This window comes from Tasmannia lanceolata, unplaced genomic scaffold (genome assembly GCF_043159265.1).
Source record: "Tasmannia lanceolata isolate RefF3 unplaced genomic scaffold, GAP_Taslan_0.1 ptg000008l, whole genome shotgun sequence".
Lineage (NCBI taxonomy): Eukaryota > Viridiplantae > Streptophyta > Magnoliopsida > Canellales > Winteraceae > Tasmannia > Tasmannia lanceolata.
The window spans coordinates 38,129,008-38,138,746 of NW_027518685.1; the positions used below are offsets into that span (position 1 = coordinate 38,129,008).

The 9,739-nt window shown below is 39.8% G+C and overlaps 1 pseudogene; it reads left to right on the forward strand.

Moving 5' to 3' along the window:
• The first annotated feature begins 8,667 nt into the window (after positions 1 to 8,667).
• Positions 8,668 to 9,078, forward strand: LOC143882952 (secreted RxLR effector protein 161 pseudogene; annotated as a pseudogene).
• The last annotated feature ends 661 nt before the right edge of the window (positions 9,079 to 9,739 follow it).

Below are 9,739 nucleotides of genomic sequence, written 5' to 3' on the forward strand. Positions count from 1 at the left end.
AAATAAAACGTTAACTAAGTCAGAAGCATTACTGTGTCTGTCAGTGTAGTTAATCAATCATTGTTATTCTATGTTCACTCCTTTAGAGCTCCTCAATCCTTTGAGTAGTGCCTTTTATCTAAGTTTTCTATTTAAAAAGAGTCAATCGTCATCCATATGTCCAAATGATGCAACTGTCTCGGTGAAGGAGGCCCGGCCTCGTCAGCTCCCTGCGATTGTACCTGAAAAAGTTCAAGAATCTAGTCAAACAGCTATATTTCAAAGATGATCGACCCAGAAGAATTCAGAAGTAGAAACATCAGAAAGCCCAGCTTCCGTAAAAAGATCATACCCCAGGAAGGCATCTTAAGCTTGGAAGAGCCTCAGATGCAATGATGGTCGAGCCAATTTCTCAGAAAGATGAACCGTTAAAATTCAGAATTTCCTTCCAGTTAGTTAAATACTTTCCTGGTCAAGAAATGTTTATCTAAACACCTATCAAGAGGCAAGTCCCACTTTTCCATGATTATATCCAAGAGAGCCGTTGTTCTAGATTACCAATTTCAAGTGTCTTGTTCAAGGTTTCAGTCATCCAAATCCCCAAAGACAAGACCAGCAGTCTCTTTGAGAAAAATCTTGTTGAAGTTTCATAAAAGTGTTTCTAATCCATTCTTGTTAGTAATGGTTCTTCGGTTTGCCGTTTCATCATTCGTCAAAGTCCTAGTTTCCGATATCTTTGTCAGGCACGATCTATAACATCCTCGATTTCATTAAGTTCAAAAAAATCAAAAATTCATCAAATCCAATCCTATGTCAAATTCAAGTTCATGAAAAATCTCTAAATTCTTCGTTATTGAATTCATCAATCAAAGCTATCTTGTTTCTTTGAGCCTGTTTGTGAACGGTGCCTCTTTTCTCGAGTCCATTTGTAAATGGTCTCGTCTTCTCCTTGAACCCGTTTGTGAACGGTGTCTCATTTTTCTGAGTCCATTTACGGTCTCATGTCCTCCTTGAGCCCGTTTGTGGACGGTGCCTTATTTCTGAAAAATCAAAAATTCATCAAATCCAATCCTATGTCAAATTCAAGTTCATGAAAAAACTCTAAATTCTTCGTTGTTGAATTCATCAATCAAAGCTATCTTGTTTCTTTGAGCCTGTTTGTGAACGGTGCCTCTTTTCTCGAGTCCATTTGTAAATGGTCTCGTCTTCTCCTTGAACCCGTTTGTGAACGGTGTCTCATTTTTCTGAGTCCATTTACGGTCTCATGTCCTCCTTGAGCCCGTTTGTGGACGGTGCCTTATTTCTGAAAAATAAAAAATTCATCAAATCCAATCCTATGTCAAATTCAAGTTCATGAAAAAACTCTAAATTCTTCGTTGTTGAGTTCATCAATCAAAGCTATCTTGTTTCTTTGAGCCCGTTTGTGAACGGTGCCTCATTTCTCGAGTCCATTTGTAAATGGTCCCGTCTTCTCCTTAAGCCCGTTTGTGAACGGTACTTCATTTTCTGAGACTATTTGTGAATGGTCTCATGTCCTCCTTGAGCCCGTTTGTGGACGCTGCCTTATTTCTGAAAAATCAAAAATTCATCAAATCCAATCCTACGTCAAATTCAAGTTTATGAAAAATCTCTAAATTCTTCGTGGTTGAAGCTATCTTGTTTCTTTGAGCCCATTTGTGAACGGTGCCTCATTTCTCGAGTCCATTTATGAATGGTCTCATGTTCTCCTAGAGCCCGTTTGTGAACGGTGCCTCGTTTCTCGAGTCCATTTGTGAATGGTCTCGTCTTCTCCTTAAGCCCGTTTGTGAACGGTACCTCATTTTCTGAGTCTATTTGTGAATGGTCTCATGTTTTCCTTGAGCCCGTTTGTGAACGGTGCCTCGTTTCTCGAATCCATTTGTGAATGGTCTCGTCTTCTCCTTGAGCCCGTTGGTGAACGGTACCTCATTTTCTGAGCCCATTTGTGAATGGTCTTTTTATTCTCCTTGAGCCCGTTTGTGAACGGTACCTCATTTTCTGAGTCTATTTGTGAATGGTCTCATGTTTTCCTTGAGCCCGTTTGTGAACGGTGCCTCGTTTCTCGAATCCATTTGTGAATGGTCTCGTCTTCTCCTTGAGCCCGTTGGTGAACGGTACCTCATTTTCTGAGCCCATTTGTGAATGGTCTTTTTATTCTCCTTGAACCCGTTTGTGAACGGTACCTCATTTTCTGAGTCTATTTGTGAATGGTCTCATGTTTTCCTTGAGCCCGTTTGTGAACGGTGCCTCGTTTCTCGAATCCATTTGTGAATGGTCTCGTCTTCTCCTTGAGCCCGTTGGTGAACGGTACCTCATTTTCTGAGCCCATTTGTGAATGGTCTTTTTATTCTCCTTGAGCCCGTTTGTGAACGGTACCTCATTTTCTGAGTCTATTTGTGAATGGTCTCATGTTTTCCTTGAGCCCGTTTGTGAACGGTGCCTCGTTTCTCGAATCCATTTGTGAATGGTCTCGTCTTCTCCTTGAGCCCGTTGGTGAACGGTACCTCATTTTCTGAGCCCATTTGTGAATGGTCTTTTATTCTCCTTGAGCCCGTTTGTGAATGGTACCTCATTTTCTGAGTCCATTTGTGAATGGTCTCATGTTCTCCTTGAGCCCGTTTGTGAACGGTGCCTCGTTTCTCGAGTCCATTTGTGAATGGTCATGTGTTCTCTTTAAGCCCGTTTGTAAACGGTACCTCATTTTCGAGTCCATTTGTGAATGGTCTCGTCTTCTCCTTGAGCCCGTTTGTGAACGGTACCTCATTTTCTGAATCCATTTGTGAATGGTCTCTTATCCTCCTTGAGCCCGCTTGTGAAAGATGTCTCATTTTCTTTTTTCTTTTTTTAAAAAAAAAAAAAAAAAAAAACCGCTTGAGAACGATCTTTGTTCTTTCTGTTCGGAATCCATTCGAAAGTGGTATCTCATTCTCTCGTTGCCCGTTTGTGAACGGCACCGCATCAGGATTTCTTATTATGTTCTAATTCTAGGATTTCATTTAGGGCCTTGCATTAGGTAGTAAATGTTTGCGTCTAAGTTCCGTTTGTGTAGAGTCTTTTGTCGATTAAAGCTACGCAAAATGGCTCTGTCATTTTGACTTTGGTATTCGATGACTACGTCATCTCTACCAAAGAGGGGCATCTGTAGACACCCCATTTTGCTCTACCTTAATCGATAAAGAAATTAGGGTTTGTTTTCCGTCGGTTTTCCAATGTCTTTCTTTCCCGCATCCGTTTGTTACATTTCTAAATATTTTTGGTCGTTTCCGTCGTGTTTCGTATTTTCCCGCTAAATGTTGAGAATGATTATTCAGAAAAATCTAAACCAGAGAGAATTGGGACCCGTTTGGTGGGCCCGCATTGGGTGCTTCGATTAAATTTGGATCGAGAAAGTTGGACCCATTTGGTGGGGCCGCATGATGCATTTTGATTAAATTTGGACTCGTTTGGTGGGCCCGCATTGAACATTTGTTTAAAATCGAATCAACCGAGGGCCCACATTGTGGGGCCCGCGTTGTGGGGCCTCAGTGGGGCCTCTTGTGAGGCCTCTTATGAAGAGCAATGATGGTAGCTCTCCACTAAGAAACATGATGGGCCCTCCACTAAGAGCAATAATGATGGACTCTCCACTAAGAAACATGATGGGCCCTCCACTAAGAGCAATAATGATGGACTCTCCACTAAGAAACATGATGGGCCCTCCACTAAGAGCAATAATGATGGACTCTCCACTAAGAAACATGATGGGCCCTCCACTAAGAGCAATAATGATGGACTCTCCACTAAGAAACATGATGGGCCCTCCACTAAGAGCAATAATGATGGACTCTCCACTAAGAAACATGATGGGCCCTCCACTAAGAGCAATAATGATGGACTTTCCACTAAGAAACATGATGGGCCCTCCACTAAGAACAATAATGATGGATTCTCCACTAAGAGGGACAACATGATGAGCTCTCCACCAACATATCTCTCTCTCTCTCTTTCTCTCCCTATATATATCTCCCTTCCCATCCATAAGAGAAAAGGAAAAAAAAAGAAATTTATCTTCCATTATCTCTTTCTCTTCCATTATCTCTTCTAATCACTCCCTCCAATCCCTTTCCTCAAGATATTCTTCCATCCCTCTCCCTAATATTCTTCTTCCATTATCTCTTCACTCCCTCAATCACTCCCTCTAAACACTCCAGAGAAAGCGAAAGACGGCGGAGCGGATCGGCGGCGGCAGGATTTTTTATATTTTTTTGGATTGGGCGGAGATCTTCACCACAGGTAGGTGCATTGTTCTCAAAATATTTCTGTATTTTTCCGAATTTTTCTGATTTTTTCCGCAAATTGTGTTTTAAAAATGGAAAACTCTTCAAAAAACATCTTTTGACGAAGAAAAATTAAATTATATACCAAACAGATTCTAAAATTAATGAAATTTCGTGGGAAAATAATATGTTACTGATTCATTTTACCATGAATTTATAAAGATTTTTGGAGTTTATTTGGTATATTATTTAATATTTTCTTTGAAACTTATCAGATTTTAGGAGAATTTTTACTAACCTCAGATCATCATTAAAATTCATAAAATTTTTACAGTAGTCTTATCTTCCATATTACTTGTTACTGTAAAATTTTCGTGTTATTTGGATCTGTTTTAATATGGGATGTAGTGTTAATTTATAATCTGGTCTGGAAATTGTAAAATCCGAAATTGGTAGTAAATAATTTCTAAAATTCATGAAAATCTCACTGCATGCTATTTTGATTCATATAGTATTTCTGTAGAAATTTCATAGAATTTAGAGTTGTATTTCTACTAGTTTATGTGTTAATTGTGCAATCTGGACATTTAATGGATTAATCAAGATTAAATGTGAATTTAATGTAAAAATATGCAAAACTCATCCTGTAAGCTACATACATTTTCATCTTGCTGCTGTAGAAATTTCAAATCATTTCGAATTTATTTGCAACAATTTCACTTGTAAAACCGCTCGTATGCTTAAAATTGATAAAATCCATGGAAAATTCGAAATTAATTGAAAATCATATAAAAATTCCTAAAGAACTTTAAAATTCTGTCACATGTTCACTCCTTAATCCATTAAAACAGAAATTTTAGGATCTTTAGATTTTCCTGGAAAAATGGCCAGTGCATCCATAATCGTATCCCAATTGCAACTTGATCTTTGACAATTTGAATATTTAAGTTATAGCATGTTGTTGGCTCCGAGGTTATTGTCCACGGAAATCCTGAGATTCTGCCAGGCAATAAGATGCTATAACCTAAGTATTAAATTGCACAAGGAAAGAGCGCACGATTCCCTCCTTTGGATGCCATTCAAGGCCGAAATTGGTGAACCCTAGAACCATTGGTAATCCTTAAATGTCTAGAAACTGAAAATCTTCGAAATCTGAAACTCATTAACCTCGAGAACTTAAATCGATTTATCTTGTGTCTTTCGGAACCATTGGATTATGGTTTCCAATATAAGAACCATTAGAGCCCAATTTAGGAACACTGGTGTCGTGCCGTGTCCTAGGTTTTAGGGAGTCCTAGAGTTAGGAGTCCAGCCTCATCACGGACGCTTGCTATGAATAGCAACCGTACCATAGGTCTAGTTACACTAGTCACCCGATCTTTCCCTAGGACAAGCCTAGTAAACTAGGATGTAGGCAAAACCTGCATTAGTCTAAGGGACAACTTGCATTCAGATAAGAATCATATAGCATCTTAGATGAAATCCTAAGATAATAAAATCCTCAACTTGAATTAAATAATTCCTCTTAAAACTGTTGAAACAGTCAAATCCGTCTAAGTCGGTGTCCTAGTTGAGTTAGGCATATGTAGCTTAGCTTAGGTGCACCGAACTACGTCGACTCTGATCCCAGTGAGGCTTGGGTACGTAGGCAGCTTGGATGTCTGACGGCATACCACCCGCGAGTCGGCACCACAACAAATTGTGGTGTTTTGTATATTAATTTTCTTGTAAATACTTAATCCAATCAGTTAGGGTTTTCCATGAAATTAGAATTCTAGGAGAACTTTCACTTAGAATGAATCCAGACAAATTAATAAATCAAGATACACATCTAGGATTCACATTGAAATTAGATTCTAGGATGCATGTCACTTAGTTCGCACATTAACATAGAGTTGAATGAGCCATTTAAAATAAATTTAAAAGAGTTAGCTTTTGGAATCGAAGACCGATTATCGGACAAGAATGATGCATGTGGTGGATAACTCCCCATACCTTCCATTCTCGTAACCAGGTAGCGAGTCTAGATTTCTGGTTAATTATGGGTCCTAGATCCCACATCTAGGTGGCGACTCTGTCAGTCTCTTTCGTGTGGAATTCGGATTGCCTTAGTGATCCCAAGTCCACAGGAAAGACGAATTCAAATCAATATTAAAATGCACACGCCAATCGCGTGGGAACGAGAGACCAAAGGAGAGCGCGCGGCGGCTCGCGCCCCACGCCCCTCTCGCGGGATCATGTCCCACACATATCAAAGATGTTCTCTATGTGCCAGATCTCGATGCAAATTTGCTCAGCGTACCTCAAATGCTGATTAATGGCTATGCAGTACTATTTGATGGCTCCGTTTGTGACATATATGATCCACAGAAGATACATATAGCAAGCGTGAAGATGGAGAACAAATAATTTTTTATTCGATGGAATCACTCCACTGAAAAATCCTTCAAGTCTTAGGCCGCTATTGACAGCTGGCTATGTCACAAAAGATTTGGGCACTACAACTTTCAAAGTCTGAAGATGTTATCTCAGAAAAACATGGTGAAAGATTTACCGGCTATCAGAGATCACACGGAGGTTTGTCAAGGTTGCCTGCTCGGAAAAATGCACTGACAACCATTTCCAAAAGGAGAAGCATGGAGAGCCTCCGAGAAACTTCAACTGGTGCACGGTCTGTGGTCCAATGAGCACTCCATCTCTGGATAATAGCCGGTATTTCATCTTGTTTATTGATGATTATTCCAGAATGACTTCGGTCTACTTCATAAAGGAAAGATTTGAGGTGTTTAGAACATTCCAAAAGTTCAAGAACTTGGTAGAATAGCAAAGTGGCTGTAAATTACAGACACTAAGGAGTGACAATGGCACGGGTATACCTCTTCCCAGTTCAACAAATTTTGTGAAGAAGAAGGTGTACATCGTCAACTCACTGTTAGATACACTCCACAGCAAAATGGCGTTTCTGAAAGGAAAATCCGAACAGTCATGGATATGGCCAGATCCATGATAAAAGGCAAAGGCATGCCAAATAAATTCTGGGCTGAAGCTATATATACTGCTGTGTATATTCAGAACAGAGATCCTCATAAAGCTGTCCAGGACGTGACTCCACTTGAAGCTTGGTCTGGACATAAGCCTTCAATCGGACATCTGAAAGTATTCAGATGCATGTGTTATATTCATGTTCCACCAGAGAATAGGCACAAGCTGGAAGCTAAAGCAGAGAAAGGAATCTTCCTAGGTTATAGCTCCCAATCCAAAGGCTACCTTATATTGAATCTACAAACCCAAAAAATTCAGGTGAGCAGAGATGTCACATTCAATGAAGACGCTTCTTGGAATTTGGAAGAGCAAAAATAAGAAAAAAGACTCAACAAAATAAGGGACCAAGCCAACCAACAAGTCCAGAAATGCAGACTGAAGAAATTTTCAATTCAGATTCAGATGCAGAAGAACCTACAGTCATATCATCCCCGACGAACTCACCGAGGAGCGGTGAATCATCATCTTCACAATCTCCAGTGCAACCGCAGCAATACACTATTGCTACGGGAAGAGAGCGTAGACAGATCAGACCACCTCAACGGTATGTTGATCCAGAATTTTGTGAGTCATGTCATTATGCTGTTCATGAACCAACGAGTTATGATGAAGCAGCTCAACACAAAGAATGGCAACTTGCTATGAAGGAGGAGATAAAGATGATTGAAAAAAACTGAGACATGGGTACTGGTTGACAAACCTGTTCACAAAGATGTCGTTGGAGTCAAATGGATTTACAAGACAAAAGTAAATCCAGATGGCTCAATTCAAAAGCACAAAGCAAGACTAGTTGCCAAAGGGTTCACTCAACAATTTGAAGTGGACTACAATGAAACTTCTGCTCTAGTTTCAAGACAAGATACCGTGAGAACCATTCTTGCTCTTGTAGCTCAGAAAGGATGGAAGCTTTATCAACTTGATATCAAATCAGCATTTCTCAACGGCTATCTTGAAGAAGAAATTTACATTGAGCAACCACCGGGCTTTGAGGCAGAAGGCGAAGAAGAAAAAGTCCTCAAGTTCAAGAAGGCGTTGTATGGACTCAAGCAAGCTCCTCGAGCTTGGTACAGTAGGATTGACTCCTATTTCAGCGAATTTGGATTTAGGAGGAGTCCTAGCGAGCCTACACTTTATGTGAAGACACAAGGAGCTGATGATATCTTGATTGTCTTCTTATGTGTTGATGATCTGATCGTTACTGGAATCAATTCCGCTATGATCACAACATTTAAGAAAGATATGAAAAAAGAATTTGAAATGACAGATCTTGGCTTAATAAGCTATTTTTTGGGCATGGAGATCAGCCAAAATGATGTTGGAATCTTTATTTGCTAGAAAAATATATGCTGAGAATCTCCTAAAAAAATTCAAGATGGAAGGCTGTAAGGCTGTCACGACTCCATTGGTCTTGAATGAAAAATTGATAAAAGAAGACGGTTCACCCAGTGCAGATGAGCGACAATACCGAAGCATGATTGGCAGTTTGCTGTATCTGACAGCAACTAGACCAGACATCATGTTCGCGACAAGCCTATTGTCTAGGTTCATGCAGAAGCCAAGTCAAATGCATTATGGCACAACAAAGAGATTACTTAGGTATGTAATGGGTAGTGTTGATTTCAGAATTTGGTACAAGCCATCTGAACATGCAGAGTTGATTGGCTATACAGACAGTGATTGGGCTGGTTCGCTAGATGACATGAAAATTACATCCGGTTACACATTCTCTTTTGGCAACGGTGTATTTTCATGGCTATCACAAAAGCAGGATACAGTGGCATAGTCAACAACAGAAGCTGAGTACATAGCAGGCTGTGCAGCAGCAAATCAAGCTATATGTCTCAGAAGGATCTTAGCTGACAAGGGCGAAATACAGCACAAACAAACCAAGCTATACTACGATAGCAAATTGGCAATTGCGATTGCTAAAAATCCAATACAACACAGGAAAACTAAGCACATTCAGATTAAGTATCATTTCCTCAGAGAAGCTGAAAGCATAGGTGAAATCAGTCTCATTCATTGTAGCACCGATGACCAAATTGCAGATATTTTTACAAAGGCACTACCAAAAGCAAAGATTGAATTCCTAAGGGAAAAACTCGGAGTACACTGGAGGAGAGTCAAGGAGGAGTGTTGATGTGACTCTCTCCCTTCTTTCCTAGGTCATCAATGATGGCTGGTCATGGTCATCTATGGTGGTTGGTCATGGTCATCCATGGTGGCTACCAATACCACACATGTTTAAATTTTAGTCATTTATGATGGCTATTAAAAATGTATTTTTATCTCAAATAGTGTTCCTATACGTAGCTATAAATATGGCTTGTATTCTCTGAAACAGATAAGAAGAAGAACCAACGTGGCTCATCTAATAAAAATTCCTCTTCCACATCTGTCTCTATTTCTTTGTATTTCCTTTCAGTTTCAGTTACATGCACTAA